Source organism: Myotis yumanensis, unplaced genomic scaffold, assembly GCF_028538775.1.
Source record: "Myotis yumanensis isolate MYYU_CA2020_CCGP unplaced genomic scaffold, mMyoYum1.0.hap1 SCAF_10, whole genome shotgun sequence".
Taxonomy (NCBI): Eukaryota; Metazoa; Chordata; class Mammalia; order Chiroptera; family Vespertilionidae; genus Myotis; species Myotis yumanensis.
The window spans coordinates 57,958,440-57,974,616 of record NW_027223761.1 but is presented as its reverse complement, the minus strand read 5'-3'; the positions used below and the strand labels follow the sequence as shown (position 1 = coordinate 57,974,616).

Here is a 16,177-nt window from a genome sequence, read left to right as displayed (position 1 = left end):
AAATCAAGCGGATGAGACTTCAGAGGCGGGAGCATAGACTTGAGACTTGCCTGATTAGAATTCTTGGTCCTAATTGCCATCCACACTAGTGTCTCCCGGGGTGGCCCCACCAGGATCCCCTGCCCCACCCCGCCAATCCACTGATGGGAATGCAGCGGTGTAGCCCTGGAAACCAAGCTTTCACGGGCTCTGCAGGTGATTCATCTATACTATAAGCCTTGGGAACTAGCTACCTTGACACCTCAGTTTCACTTTTAAACAGGCATCTGCAAGACATCACCACAGAAGCAGCGGGCACTCTGGGAGCACAGTGGGCAAAGGCTCTGCTCCCTGCAGCGAATGGGGAGAAAGCTGCCCTGCAGCTGGCGTGACTTCTGTGATTGAAGGAAGTCACCAAGCCACCAGAACTGCTGTGGGTCAGTGTGTGTAACGAGCCCAGGCCCCAGCCTTTCCTGCTGAGAATTTTACCCATTGCCCAGGGAGAAAAAACTGGAGATGGCATCCGAGCTGCACTGGAGTAAGGTACATTTCAATTTTTAAATTCATGTTTAAGGTATAAATATATTAAATTCATCATTCCTTAGAGTTCGCTCAATTCTCTTCAATCTTTGTTCTGCCTGTAAAATCCCCAGCGAAGGCACAATGCTGTGAGGTTAAAAGGTCTTTAGTAAATACTTGTCAGTGTGTGTTAGTGGGTTCCTTAATCCCCCATAAGCTTCGTCAGACCCACCTCCCAAATTTACATGCAATTTAAGTCAGAGTCAGTATGCCTGGCATCTATACTAATGAAAGGGTAATATGCTCATTAGAACAGATAGACTGGACGTCTTCTAGACGTCCTTCTGGATGTCCTTCTGGACAAAGCCACGGCAGCTGTGAGGGCCAAGGGCAGGCAGCAGCCGCGGTGGCTGTGAGGGCAGGCGGTGGCGGCAGCTGGCAGTGGCAGCAGCAGCAGGGTGATGGGGGCGGCGCCTTCCCCTGATTGGCCCAGTCGCCTCCCACAGAGGGAGGCCCAACTGCAGCTTAGGGCATCCCCTGAGAGCTCCCGGACTGTGAAAGGGGGCAGGCTGGGCTGAGGGACCCCCCCTCTCCCAGTGCACAAATTTTCATGCACCAGGCCTCTAGTATAAATATAATTTCACAACAAAACCAAAACCCACTCTATGGCCGCCCCATTACCTTTTCTATCAACATCCAGGAACTGCCAGGGTGCCTGTTAAAATGCCTGGACACGCCCTGGCCTAGTGTGCCTTAGCTGGTCAGGCATCGTCCCATGCACCGAAAGGTTGTAGGCTCAATCCCCAGTAGGGGGTGTGCAGGAGGCAGCTGATAGATGTTTCTCTATCTCCCTCTCCTTCCACTTTGTCTAAAAATCAATGGAAAAAATATCCTGGGGTGAGGATTAACAACAACAACAAAATCTTAAAAAAACACACAAAACCTGACCACAATGGACCAGCCAGTGGCTATGGGGCCCAAGAGCAGTGAGCAGTAGTGCCAAATGATGTCTGTCTGCTTCTCTGAATCACAGCCACCGTCTGTGCACGGATCTGGGAACTAGGCACCCCCACACCACAGCCCAGCCCAGGTCTCCCTGTCTCCATATTCTAGCTCCCTACCCACTTCCCTCTTCCAAACTCCTCAACTGGGCTCTGCAACAAGGGGCTGAGTTTGCAGGGACACTCAACAGCTTCTTGTTGATTGACCCATTCATTCTGTCGCTATGGGAACCATCGGATTCTAATACAACTGTGGGACTCCTTCCTGACTTTATGCTAAAAAAACAAAACTAAAAAACAAACAAAACACACACAGAGACTCTGGGCTTGCTTCTTCGCTGTGCGCCACCCCATCTGAGTCAGAGGAGCAACTGTAAACAGAAGCCCCAAGAGAAAGGCGGGGATGGTGGTAAACCTGGTAAAGTCAACAGTGAGAGGGGTGTGCGGTCACGAGGGGCTCAGCCCATTCCATTGTTTAAGGCTCTGGATAGAAAATGAATAGCTAAACAATATTTCATAGATTGGGGGAAAGCTCACATGTGAACATTTAGTGAATGATAACTTTCATATCAAAAATACAAGGAACGATGATTACAGGAATTCTAAAAAATATTAACTCAAGGAGCTTGTAGACTTTGTTCAGAAACGGTGTATGATGAATATCCTTTTCTCGGGAAATCTCGGTGGTTATATTTATAACCTTTTTGAAAAGAACATTAATGGTCTAAATGTGTGGTCCTCTGTGAATAAGCTACTCAGGTGACCCTTCTTCTCCCAATCAGCCTCTCTGGGCACAGAGCAAGTGCTTCAATAACCATGAGTGATTTCAAGCATCATCAGCAAAGCTGAAACCATTACACTTACTACAGAGTTATATGCACTGCGCACCTGTGCACCTTCAGGCAGCACAAACGAGATTGACCTACCTGCAGACCAATCCCTAAGTCTTGGCTTCTCAGACCCTGTGCAGCAGTGTAACTAGTATTTGCACCTCAGGACCCAGTTCAAGTGGCAGCTGCCCTTTGAAGAGCCCCCCAGTTACCTGCTCAGGGTTGGTAATGCCCTTATTCATGCTCCCAGCACACTCTGTTCATACCTGAGCAATCATCATTAATACTGTTCACCACATGTTTCCAGTTCTCCCTCTGCCCCATTGGAGTCAACAGTGGCCTTGTGAGTTTGACAAGTCAAATGACGAGCTAGTGAGTAGTGAGTGCTCCCTTTCCCTCTGCCACAGCAGCTATGGGGTGTCCCAAAATTCACGCAAGATTTGCAATTGAATTAAATAGCAATGTTCCAGACAGTGGCTGTCAGCCCGGGCCCTGGATTGAGAACAGCACAGGTGGAGGTCCTGGACATATAGCATGAGCTCTAAAAAGACCATGTAAATTCAGGTTATTTATTACTGCAGCATTAACTAGCCTGTACTGATGGATATCATCTCTTTTAGACTTGCAACATTGTGATAATTCTGTTTATATGTTTGTCTGTCCTCCTTACCATGAACTTTTTAAGGGTAAATACTATGTGTGAGTCTGTCCTTGTATAGTATTATGTTACCCTTATGTATATGGAAATGTATAACATTGGTCATTTGGCACAAGATAGCACCCACCATCACATCATCCTCAGAAATCCATAAAGAAAATTAAAAAAATAAAATAAAAGCAAGGGCCAAATTGAATACGCCAGGAACCACACCTGTAACAGCCTTCATGGCACCTCTAATGAAACACTCCTAGTGGTCTGACATTGTTCTCCCTATTTGTACATCAGCTACTAGGAACCATGACTGTCCTCAGGCCAGAAGGCGAGTGGCTGAGTCAACTGTGTCCAAGTGTGCTAAGGCTGTGGAGTTCAGGACTTGGGTAAGCTGGGCATGCCATGACATTTTGCCCTCTGAGGCAGCCAGGGAGGCCTAGAATATGGGCTTTGGCCTGGACAGATTGGGGTTCAAATTGTGGTTCAGCCACATAATAAGTGTGTGCTATTGTGCGATTATTTTAACCTCTTAGACCCTCTGTTTTCTCACGTATAACATAGGGACAATAACAGAGAGTTGTTGAGAAGATCCACTGAACAATCTACAGAAGGCATAGAGGTCTATGGAAATCCACACCATGTGGCAGATGTTATTGTTCCAATGTCATTGTTAAATCAGATGATACATGCAAAGTGTGTAGGCCAGAGGATGCTCCATATAAATTAGTCATTATTTTCACTACTTAATACTACATGCAGAACATGACATTCCTTTTTTTTTTTTTTTTTTTTTTTTGGCTGGATTAGAATTTGACTATCTAGAGCAGGGGTCCTCAAACTACGGGGTGTTTTTTGCCGCTGCTGTGTGCATAGGAATTTGTTCATAGTTTGTTTTTTTTTAAACTATAGTCTGGCCCTCCAACGGTCTGAGGGACAGTGAACTGGCCCCCTGTTTAAAAGGTTTTAGGACCCCTGATCTAGAGGAATTTGCTTGGATTTCATCACAGAACATGACATTCTTAAAAAGCTAACTTTAGATTTGAGTATGCCTAAATCAATACCAAACACAGAGTATTTTTTGCCTGTGGATAGCTTCATGTACTTTTTTCCCCTTGTGTAGAAATGAAGCTACTAGGGAGACAGAAGTGTTTGCCTTGAGGCTCATTGCAGATGCCAGCAGATTTCATGCGATGAACTGCTTGGCTTGAAAAAGTAATGGATTATAGCTAAGCAACCCATGTGCACAGTTAACCAAGCCTATTAAAACAATGAAATACTGCCCTGGCTGGGCGGCTCGGTTGGTGGGAGCATCACCCCATACACCAAAAGTTTTTGGGTTCGATTCCCCATCAAGGCACATATCTGGGTTGTGGGTTTGATCCCCGGTTGGGGCATGTATCAGAGGCAACCAAGCAATGTTTCTCTCTCACATCAATGTTTCTCTTCCTTCTTCTCTCTCTAAAAATCAGTAAAAACATATCCTCAGGAGACGATTCTTTTTTAGGTGAAATACTAAAATCTAATGCAAAAGCTCTGCTGTGCTTCATGCAGAGTTTATAGGGCTCTGAAGCCCAACTGCCCATAGAAACCACTCTTTGTGACCCATCAGAAGAATGTTTTGAAGATAAAGTTCATCAGTTCTGAACCAAATCCAGGGGAGATGGTACCATAAGCTATCTCTCAGCTTTTGAGACATATGTAGCACAAAATGAAAACAACATCCAGAATCAATCTTGCCAAATGTCAGGAATTATCTGCCGGGGAAAAGGATTGGAAGTTGTTTCACAAGCGAAGACATTTTAAATCTCTTTGGTTCTCAGAAGCACTGAGCGGCCCCAGGCTCCAGGCCAGGTGTCAGTCTCCATCGTGTCAGGAGCAGGACAGGTGGAGACTGACGGTGGAGGGGGAACTCGGTGTAAACCTAGGGCCAGGTGTGCTCATAATTTGGCAGTTAAGGGAATGATAAGGATCAGGATGAGGCATTTAGATGGCATGGAGGACACAAGCTCTCCAGTGGCCGTCAAAGGCAGTCATCCAACACAAGATGACATGAGCTACTTCTTCTAGTCTAGGAATTTTCTAGAGCCACCGTCTTCCTGTCAATTCAAAATGCTCTGCTATGAGTTTTCCTTTTGCAGTTTGAAGAGCAGAGGTCCGATGGCATTAGTAGTTCTGAAGATCTCAAAGCCAGTGAGCTCAGAGCCTTTTAAGGCACTGGGTTTGCCCCATTCTAATTCCTTTTGACAGTTTTGAATTTGGCACTGTTAAGTTACATAGCTTTGCATCCATTCACTCATCAACAAATATGTATTATTACTAAATGCCTTCCTCCTTAAAATGTCAAAACCCTGCCTCCCACCCCCATATTGTAGCACCTTCCTCCTCCATTCTTCTTGTACCTCTTTTTCTTTCTGCCTAGGGATTGCCTTATGTCCAGCATTGTAATATAATTCACCCAATAGCCACGACCTGTGGATGTGCTATGTATTTTTCCATACAGCTTTATTTTCTTTTATGTGATGTGATAAATGAGTATTACATAGGCAAAAACACACACATAAAAAACAGAGACCTGAACCTGAATTTGATTATTCAACAATAATCAATAGCCTGTTCCCAGAGCCCACAGCCCTGGATCGTCGTTTTATCCTTCAAACCACCTCGTCTACCCCAGCCTTTCTCCATCACTGCCCAATGGGCACCAGCGTTCCTGATTCTCTGTATATCCTTTTCAAGCCCCTCTTGGTCTGGATTGAAAATAGGAAATGGGAAAACGTGAGCATTTGAACCAGTGATTCTCAAAGTGTAACCTCTGGACCAGCAGCAGCCACATCACTCAGGAGCTTGTTGGAAATGCAAATCCTTGGTCCCCACCTCAGACCCAATGAATCAGAAACTCTGGGGGTGGAGCCAACTATCTTCACCAACTATTTTAACTAACATCCAGATGATTCTGAGGCTTGAGAACGGCTGGTTCAAACCACTGCATAGGATGGAAGGCACCGACTGTTGCCAATAAATTAAACACCTATATAAAATTTCCATTTAGCCCAGTCTAAGCTGTTAAGGATGAGGGATCTTAATTTCCCTGAGAGCACTCCCAGCAGGTTATTGCTTGTTGTCCTGCCTTCTCAATTTTCTGGACGGGGCTCTCAGAAGACGAAAGTCCTTTGAAGGAGAAAATATCAGTCCTGTTGTCCACATTCACACCACTCATATTTTCCAGTGTCCTTGAGGACATGTGTGCCCGCTGTGTCTGCCCTCTCAGTGGTCCTACATCTGTAGAGAAATGAAAATCAGCTTCTTACCACAAAAAGATGGGGGTGTGCTTCACATTAAGAGTGAAGTCTTAAAAAAAATCAGCTTTGAAATATTGCATTATCATTTCATGATAGATTAGCTGAGAGGGGAAGGAAAGGGAAGAAAAGAGGCACTTCTGTTCATAGACATAAAGCAGCAGAAAGATTTCTATACATCTGCCTGTGTCTTCCCAGCGATGTCCACCACATCCTGGGATATCTCAAAGCTCCGTCAAGGTCAGCCCCTCACATAACCCTGTTTGTCCTTCTCTTCCACATGATTTCAGAGGCAAAAGCACGTGAGGAGCAGGGCTGGGAAGTGACTGACAGCAACCACTGGAAAGTCAACAGCAATGGCAAGCCAGGGAATGATGCAGCCCCGTGACCCCTGAAACAAAGCCTGTTCCAAACAAATGCCAGCAGCACAGAAACCATGGGGGTTGTTTTCTGTCTCTTTCCTTTTTCCTTTTACATATAAAAATAAGTGCAATTTTTAAATGTCAAAAGAGAGAAAAACAAATCCGTCCTTTCAAAAGCCGACTCAATGGCTACTGTGGATTTTTCATGAGCTTTTCAGGATTGAGCCATTTGGGCTCTGTACTAATGCATGCCTTGGGTTTTGTAGGTGGTCTCTTAACTTTAGCATTCACGCATTTTCCCCAGGTTGTTGTCAAGCAAAGCCTGCAATCAGAAGGTTGCCCCGGAATTGCAGAATGCCAGAGCTATATAGTATTTTATAGATCATCTTCTCGAGGAATTCTTAACTACCTCTCCAGAGATGGGCTTCAGCAGTTTGTATTGCTCTGGAAATTATTTGTGGAATTCCCCATAGGATGTGCACCTTTCCTAGAGGATAGTGATATTCCTGTTTTTCATCAGACCCTCAAAGCAGTTTAGACCCCCAAAAGTTATCCATTCTTTCTACAAGTGTCACTGTATGCAGTCACAACTCCAGGTGAGTGGGGGGCTTCAAATAGACTATAATACCCCGAGAGTTGTGCAGTGCACACCCATGGATGGTGAGCCTGCATTCTATTCTACATTCATTTTATGGTTGGCATTGTAATTAAGTGAAAGCTCCTTCTGCTCACCACAATGACAGCCAATAAGTCGACTAACAAGGAGATGGGGCAAGGAAAGTGACTATTCAGAAAGCCAGCAAGCCAAGAAAATGGAGGACTAGCATCCTAAAGAACCATCTTGGGAAAATGCAGAATTCAGGCTTCTTTTATGTCAAGGGAAGAGTGTGGAATGGGAAGGGTTTGGGGTCAGGAGGTGATTGATAACTGAAGACATCTGGATGTCAGCAAGGGTTCCAGGGGGATGGTGAAACTTCTTTGCTTTTGGTCAACAAACTCTGATTGCCATTGTCCCAGTCATAATGTTCCTATAAACCTTTTGCTAAACAATCATTATTTTATAGATACCTTCCTTATCTCCTTCAGCACCATGACAGGGCCCTATCTTCCAGTACTATTTTGAGCTGGGAAGCTGTTTCAGTAATTCCTAGGTTGCAGGTTAGATCCCTTTAATGAATAGCATATCTATGTGCAGGACTAGGCAGAAGTGCTAACAGGCATGTTATGGGAACTGGGCAAGCTCAAGCAAGATGGAATCAGGAAGACTGGTTATTTTTTGTTCTATTATATCACCCAAAGTCTTGGAAGTGGTTTGCCCTTTTCTGCTTACATAGCTACCTACATACATTTTGTCCTATCACAATTAGATTACACTGGAATAATTTTAGGAGGTATGTCTGTCTAGTTCTAGGATTCAGGATTAAGAAATCCACTGCTGCACATACACTCATATTCTCCAATGTCAACTTAATTATGAACAAAACTGGTATTTTATCCTCCTTGAGCCTCACTCCTTTCTATTTTTAGTTGGTTTCCAAAATCATGTAAAGAAGAGGAATGCTAGTTATTTTCTCCTATACTCTGTGTTCATGAAGAGTCAATCAACAATTCTTGAGTAGGCTGGGTGAAAAAGGTAAAAAGATTAAGCAAAAAAAAAAAATCCACACAACAGTAAGGTGATTACCAGAAGGAAAGGGAAGTTGGGGAAGGTAAAGGAAAATGGGGATAAATGGTGGTGGAAGGAGACTTGACTTGGGGTGGTGAACACACAATACAATATACAGATGATGTATTATGGAATTGTATATCTGAAACCTATATAATTTGATTAACCAATGTCACCCCAATAAATGCAATATGAAAGTAAAAAAACAAAACCATGCAAAACAAATCCATGAGTAAAAGGAATGTAAAAAATAGTTAAATGAGGCAGTAAGGACTAAGGACCCAATGAAAAATCAATCCCTTTTCTAATCACAGCTGCTAACAGTAGTTCCTCTAAGGCTATTTGTGTAATTTGTTGTTTCTCTATTTAGAAACCTCAGCTCCCTTTTCTATTAAATCTTGACTTCTATTAATTTTAACAAAAGCCAGTGTTTACAGCTTTCAGAACACTTGCAATTACCAGTACATGAGTTCCTCTGCATCTCAACAGGAAGGACAGGTGTCATTTGCACTTTACACAAAGAGAAGAAATAAGACTCAGGGCAAAGGAGGGACTCATTATTGTGAGTGGCAGAGCTGGAACTGGTAAACAAGGTATGTCTGAATTGAATTCATTGCACCAACAGTGTGGTAGACAATACAAATGATTACCAACACCTAGTTCTCCTCTATTTCCAGGTAAACAGAGAATTGCCCTTCCCTTCCTCCTTGAAGTTAGACATGGTTGTTCAGATTGGCCACATACAGCCAATAAAATGAGGAGAGGGATTTGCATCACTTTTGGACCAAAGCACTTAATTCTTGCTGGTTAACTCACCAGATCTCCCTCTTTCTTTGTTACAACTTTCAACACATGGAAGCAAATTTTTATATGGAGCAAATTTTTATAAGATCAAGCAGCCTGAAATGATGAGCCAACACATTGAGGACATTTGTTCTGGTGAGCCACCTGGTCCTGCAGCAGATGTTGCTTTAGCAAGAACTTTTCCTGTGGTCAGATGAGATCTGGGTATTGTTTGTTATCAGAGCATGACCTACCCTATACTGACTAGTACTGGCAGACTCCATTCTATTAGACTGACATTCTCTCTATCAGAGCTCAGACTGGCATTCAAAGAAGCACATGTAGCCATGCCCAGCTGCATTTTCCTCCTCCAATTCAGCAATCCCCTTGGCTCTTTGTACCATGAGCCTTTAGTTACATTTAAAGCCATGATACAGCAGGAGAGTTGGGGAGAAGTAGATTTCTGCAAAGCTGAGGGCAGAGACACCCTCAGGTGTGGTGAAAGTTCTGGTCTGGGCACATATAAATTTGCCATGATTGGTTGCAATGGCCTAATGAGATGAGGTCAAGGTAATGGTTCCAAGACCAGTGAAAAAGCAAAAGATCAAAGTAGCAGTGATCAGGGTCAAGTAAGAGAGGAGATGGGGTCAACCTGGCTGGGAGCAGATTCAGCACCATAGACAGGGCCCTACCTTCCCAGTTGTTTTTCCTGGGCAGCTCAATTTTCCCCAGTTAGCCTGCTGTTTCTACTTTGTCATTTTAATGATTATTAACAGCCCCACGTTGGTTTTGTAGGGCTATAACGAATAATTGAAAACTGGCTATCTTAAAATAGAAATGTATCTTCTCACAGTTCCAGAAGCCAATAGTCCAAAATCAAGGTGTCGCCAGAACCGTGCTTTCTCTGAAGGCTCTGGGGAAGGCTCCTTTGTTCCCTCTGCCTAGCTTATGGTGGTTGCTGGCAATTCTTGGTGTTCCTTGGCTAGTAGGCACATCATTCCAATCTCTGCTTCCCTGGGTCTCTTCTCCTCTTCTTATAAGGACACCAGTCATATTGGATTAGGGCATCTAATAATGATGTCATCTTAATTTTATTACATCTGCAAAAATACTGTTTCTAAATAAGGTCACATTCACAGGTACCTAAGGGTTAGAACTTCAACATATCCTTTTGGGGGACAAAAACTCATAACAAGCCTGATCTCATTTTCAAAATGTTTGAAGTGACTTACAAAAATGAATGAAACTGCAATAGCCCAAGCCTCTCATGAGCTTGAGAGTTTGAAGGCGGTTGTATTCATACCAGCATTAATCTCTTAATTACACTAACAAGTTCTCTCTACCTGTTTATGGGGAACCTCAGCACCCTTCCAAAACCAAACCAAACAACAAACCTAAGAGCGATTCTCCCACCAGGAGGAAGACCACACTCACACTCCTGTGCTCTTGCTCTTTACCAAGCCATGTCTCCCCACCTCTGTGGCTGGGGACATCCTGAGAGTACCTGCCACTGCTAGACCCACTGCATTTCCATGGCAGAGCTGCACTGTGGTTTGTGGCAGTGGAAGAAACTTAGGCCCCTTTTCTCCCTCTGGTTGCACTTTGTCACCTCACTGCCGCCAACCTGCAACCCAGGGTCCTATGCATTCACACAGAGGCTCATATCTGGGCTGGGCCACTTTCTCAATGGACATCATTTCAGAGTGTCTACTCAAGTACAGGGCACACAGCTCCACCCCCCTTAATTTCCCTTTTCTCCTCCTAAACACATAGATAAGCAAACACCCTTTCTTATCAATTCATAAAACTAGACCCTAGCAGAGCCCAAAACAAATTCATAAGATCCTTAGCAAACAACCAGACTTTGAAACTTGGTTTCAAACCATAAAAATAGGAGCCCAAAGGTATCTTCTTCATACACAAATCCATCTCCCCAAGATGGAGAAAGAAATGTGATAAAAGAGGAAATGAATGGGGAACTGAAATATAAGGCTAGAAGAAAAAGATCTATAATAATAAAAGCATAATATGCTAATTAGACCAGACAGCCAAACAACCTTCCGGGTGTCATTCCGGATGTCCTTCCAGATGAAGCCGCAGTGGCAGAGGCCGAGGTAGAAATGGTTAGGGAAGATCAGGCAGGCAAGCAGTTAGGGGTGATCAGGCAGGCAGGTGAGTGATTAGGGGTGATCAGGCAGGTAGGCAGAGGGGTTAGGGGCAATCAGGCAGGTAGGCAGAGTGGTTAGGGGCAATCAGAAGGCAGGCAGAGGTGGTTAGGGGCAATCAGGCAGGCAGGCAGGCGAGTAGTTAGGGGCAATCAGGCAGGCAGGTGAGTGATTAGGGGTGATCAGGCAGGCAGGCAGGAGAGCAGTTAAGAGCCAGCAGTTCCAGATTGTGAGAGGGATATCTGACTTCCGGTTTAGGCCCGATCCCAGGGATTGGGCCTAAATCAACAGTCGGACATCCCCCAAGGGGGTCCTGGATTGTGAGAGGGTACAGGCTGGGCTGAGGTACCCCTTGCCCCCGCCCCCCACACGAATTTCATGCACTGGGCCTCTACTTATACATAGAAGCACACATTGTAAACACATTCTATAGTTGAGCTTCGTAGTGGCCAAAGTAAAGATAGGGAAAGAATCAGCAAGAAGATTCAAACTGTCTTTAAAAGAAAACAGAATGGTAGATCAGGAGGAGTGAGGCTTAGGCTGACATTGTGGTCTGGAATCTTTATTTCAGTTAACTTTTTCTGTTGGTTTGTCATACCGAGCCCATTTCCTTCTCCTCCTAGGCACACAGCTAGGTGAAGCCATGTGACTGAGCTCTGGCCAATGAAATATGGCAGAGGTGATGTTTGTCATTTCTGGGCAGAAGCAGATAAAGAGGTATACATTTTTAGAGTTTCTTCCCTCATCTATAAGCTGAATGGGAAAAACCCTGACCTATGAGGAGGCTGGAGCCACACAATGGAAAGAACCTGGGTCCCTGAATATTGATGTGGAAGGTGGCTGGCCATGCTACTCAGATCAGACGGTGTCATAGAGATGGGCAACTCTATTGTGTTAAGCCACTGAGACTTTGGGGTTGAGATGTTATAGCAGCCAGTATCACTTGAACTAGAATAGGTGGGCTAAAACTGGCCTCCCCTGTCTTGTACTTCTCTTCCACCCTCTTTTCCTGAGGCACCAACAAAGGTTCCAAAATTTCAACTGCAATGTCTCCCAGTACAATAGAAAATATTTTATCGGCGGGGGAGGGGTCTCCAAGTCACTTGGATGAATTCTGAGCTCTTATGTGATCTTTGTTTCTCCTGGATCTCTGTGTCCTCTGGCTAATATAATCTTCTTCTTTCCGATCTGACTATTCATTCTTCTTAATAAAAATGACTACACTGAGGTAGGACCTGGGAAGTTCTGCATTCTCTCTGGCTACACTAGAACAACTGAGAGCTATTGTTTCCTTTGTTGAGAAAACACAAAGCATGTGTCCTTCCTCCTGCTGAGAGGCAGAACAAGCTGTCCTCACAATTTTCCCAGAAGAGCCAGGCAGAATGAAGAGAGGGGAGAGGGCCTACTCCAGCCACTTGTGTTTTTCAGAGAGTAGGTTAAGCATGGGCCTGGCATGATGTTCACAGGCATGCTGATGTGGCTAATGGAGTCCCTGTGTCACACCATTAGTACTCTGAATGACTCAGGCACTATTGTTTTCTGGTAGGTCATATTGACATAAAATTCCCATGATGATTGGCTTTGCAAAACTCACTGGTCAACATGTTCATTTCCTGAGCACAGATTGCAGTTGGTAGCCAATCAATGAAGCCAATCATTTAGCACTTCCACTTACAGCTTGAAGAGGGCTGAATCTCCTGATCATGCCAAAAACCGACTTCTGCCCATGGGCCACGAAGTTTCAATCGCACTGTACGTGCGCGCCTGCACGTGGTACTTTGTGGAGGAGCCACACTCAAGGGGCCAAAGAGCCACATGTGGCTCGTGAGTCGTGGTTTGCCAACCACTGGGCTAGGATATCAGGGTAAAATCAGTTCAATTGCCAGCTGTCTGCATAGACAAATACGAGTACCTGAGTGGGAGTGTGGCCAGCAGTGAAATATGGGTGGGAGACACAAGAGACACCAACCTGGGAGAGAGGAGACGAATGCTCAGGAGGAAGTTCGGGATGGGCTGTTTGTATTCTGTTGGGCATCTGGCCAAGGGTTGCCCTTAGAACAGTGATTCTTAACCTTATCTGAACCTAAAAGATGCTCAGGGGGGCTTTTAAAACATACTGATGCCTGGTCCTCATCCCCCAAGATTCTGACTGATTTAATGGAGTTGGATCTGGGTGTTGGGATTTTTCGGAGCTGCCCCGATGACTCTAATATAAAGTCAAAACTGAGAATCTCTGCCTTAGAGGTGCCACCACTCACCTGCCTGACCATTCATGTGTGGTTTTTTTTTTTGTTTTTTTTTATTGCTTAAAGCATTACAAAGGGTATTACATATGTGTCCTTTTTTTCCCCCCCGTCATGTGTGGTTTTAATAAGCTTCCACATTCATTGGCTCTAGTCTCACTCTTACAGTTGCTTTTCTGAGAAAAGGTATCAAAGGGCAGTCTTCCTGGAATTGGTGGGTCTCCAGTCAGTTAGTCAATGTGTCTCTCAGAACCAGTGTGGTTGTATAGCAGTGGAACCGTTGGTAGTGGAAAGAGGATTCTTTCACATTATCGCAGGAAAAGCATTTCAAGGATACAGGTATAGGAGGAGGGGTGGCATTGTGGCAAGATTTATTGGAGCAAAAACAAAGGAAGTGCTTAGGCCATGTCTCATCCACAACAAGGTGGTTTCACTATAAAAGAAGTCCAGCCCCTGGGGCCTCAGGCCCACACTTGTCCTCACCAAGCCAGGAGGACCAGGGTCCAGAGATGTTGTGCCCTTGCCTGGGCGCTGATATTGGAAGCTCCAGTAGTCTAGCTCAGTCTCTGTTTCCGGCCGGCTCAAGGCTGGCACTGTGCTTGGGTCTGCACTTGAGCCCCTGTGCCTGCTACAGAGAGAGAACGCATGAACTCTGGGCCTTGGTTAAACTTTGATTATATTATCTCTGACTTTGGAAAGAGCAGGCTTTCTTTCAAATTAACCAGTCTTTTCCCTGACTCTTTGCAGGCTTGTGCTGGGCCCTCCCCCTGCACCAGGCTTGTGCTGGGCCCTCCCCCTGCACCAGGCTTGTGCTGGGCCCTCCCCCTGCACCATCTTCGCTTCTACTGTGAATGTGCCCAGCAGAAGGCATTTCCCTTTGCTGGTTCCAGTAATGTACTGAATAGCACATTCACAGTAGAGGTTGTTCCCTAGGGAGATTGGAAAGCCACCAGCTTGAGGACAAGTGTGGGCCTGAGGCCATAGGGGCTGGACTTCTTTCACAGTGAGACCACCTTGTTGTGGATGAGACATGGCCTAAGCACTTCCTTTGTTTTTGCTCTAATAAATCTTGCCACAATGCCACCCCTCCTCCTATACCTGTATCCTTGAAATGCTTTTCCTGCGATAATGTGAAAGAATCCTCTTTCCACTACCTTTGGCGGAGGATGTGGCTGTCCCCTGAGGTGTCTGTGAAGTTGCCCCTTCCTACCAAGAGCTACTTACCTACTGTAACAGACCAAGGAATTGGGATGCCAGGTGAAATCCTGCCTCCACCTAAGGTTGGAGGGAAGCTGATAAAATATTTCACATCTTGGCTGAGGCCTTGCCCTGTAAGCATGGGCTCCTTCCGGGTCTTGCCTTCTAGTCAACCTCAGAATTTACATTTGCAGCTTTAACAAACACTGACTGATGGAACACTTTTTGTGTTCCAGGCCCTGTGCTGGGGGCTTATTCATGTTATCTCACATTAGGCTTTCTTTTTTTTCTTACAATCCTTTACCTTTCCTCTTATGTCCTTGGAGACTTCATATAAACATCTTATCAGCTGGATTGTGGAAGAGGGATTAGCTTTATTGTTTGGGGCTTTCAAGAATAGTTAATACTTATTACTATTATCATCATTTATCTATCTATTTATTTATTTCTTTTGACCACAAGAATTACAAATATATTTAAATCTCAGATCTGGGAAATGGACTATACACAGCCTTCTATGTTCTGATAGCACTGTACCTTTGGCTTATTTTCAGTGGTTGGTGGAACATGAATAGGAACCACAATGTTGCTTGGAGACATGTCATTTTCACGTCTGTCTGACATTTGCTTCTGGGAAACAATGCGGTGTATCTCTGTCAGAATTGTCTGAAAAGCAGCTTCCACATTGGTAGAGTCTAGAGCTGATGTCTCAAAGAATGACAAGCCATTTATTTCTGCAAAAGGTCTTGCTTCGTCTGTAGGAACTGCCTGAGATGACACAAATCACTCTTATTGCCCACAAGCATGATGACAATGTTACTATCAGCATGACCTCTCAGTCCTTTTAGCCGTCGCTCTACATTTTTCACATGTGAGATGTTTAGCGATGTCATCAACCAACAAGGCACCTACAGCTGATGTGACAGCTCGATATCACTCTTGCCCAGCCGTGTCCCATATCTGTGTCTTTATTGTTTTTCCATCAACCTGGATGCTTCTTGTTGCAAACTCTACTCCAATGGTGCTCTTGCTTTCAAGATTAAACTCATTTCAAGTAAATCGAGACAGGAGATTACTCTTTCCAACACCAGAATCTCCGATAAGGACAACATTAAAGAGGTAGTTGTTTCGGGTGCCCATTGCGCGGCCGAGGAGTGAAGGGGCAGGAGCAGCGGTGGTATCAGTCACTATTAACATCATTTATTGAGCACTTACTAAATTCCAGGCATGAATTAAGAATTTTAGATTTTTGCCCTGCCAATTCATTTTCATAGCAACTCTAGAGATGTATCATTCCCTTTTAGAGATAAGGAAATAGATGTTTAGAGACTTTAAATAAATGTTTAAAGATCCTTTAACGGTCTTGCCAGGACTGGTGCTCAGATCTGTTTGTGTCTGAACAGATTGCTCTGATACCCTAGGATTGTGGTTCTCAACCTTTGGGGGCATAAGAGAACTTTTGTGGAACTTTAAAAAAAATAAAT

General features: G+C 44.6%; 1 pseudogene; it reads right to left on the bottom strand.

Moving 5' to 3' along the window:
* Nucleotides 1–15,288: 15,288 nt before the first annotated feature.
* On the bottom strand, nucleotides 15,289–15,833 carry LOC139018239 (ras-related protein Rab-11B-like; annotated as a pseudogene).
* Nucleotides 15,834–16,177: the final 344 nt, after the last annotated feature.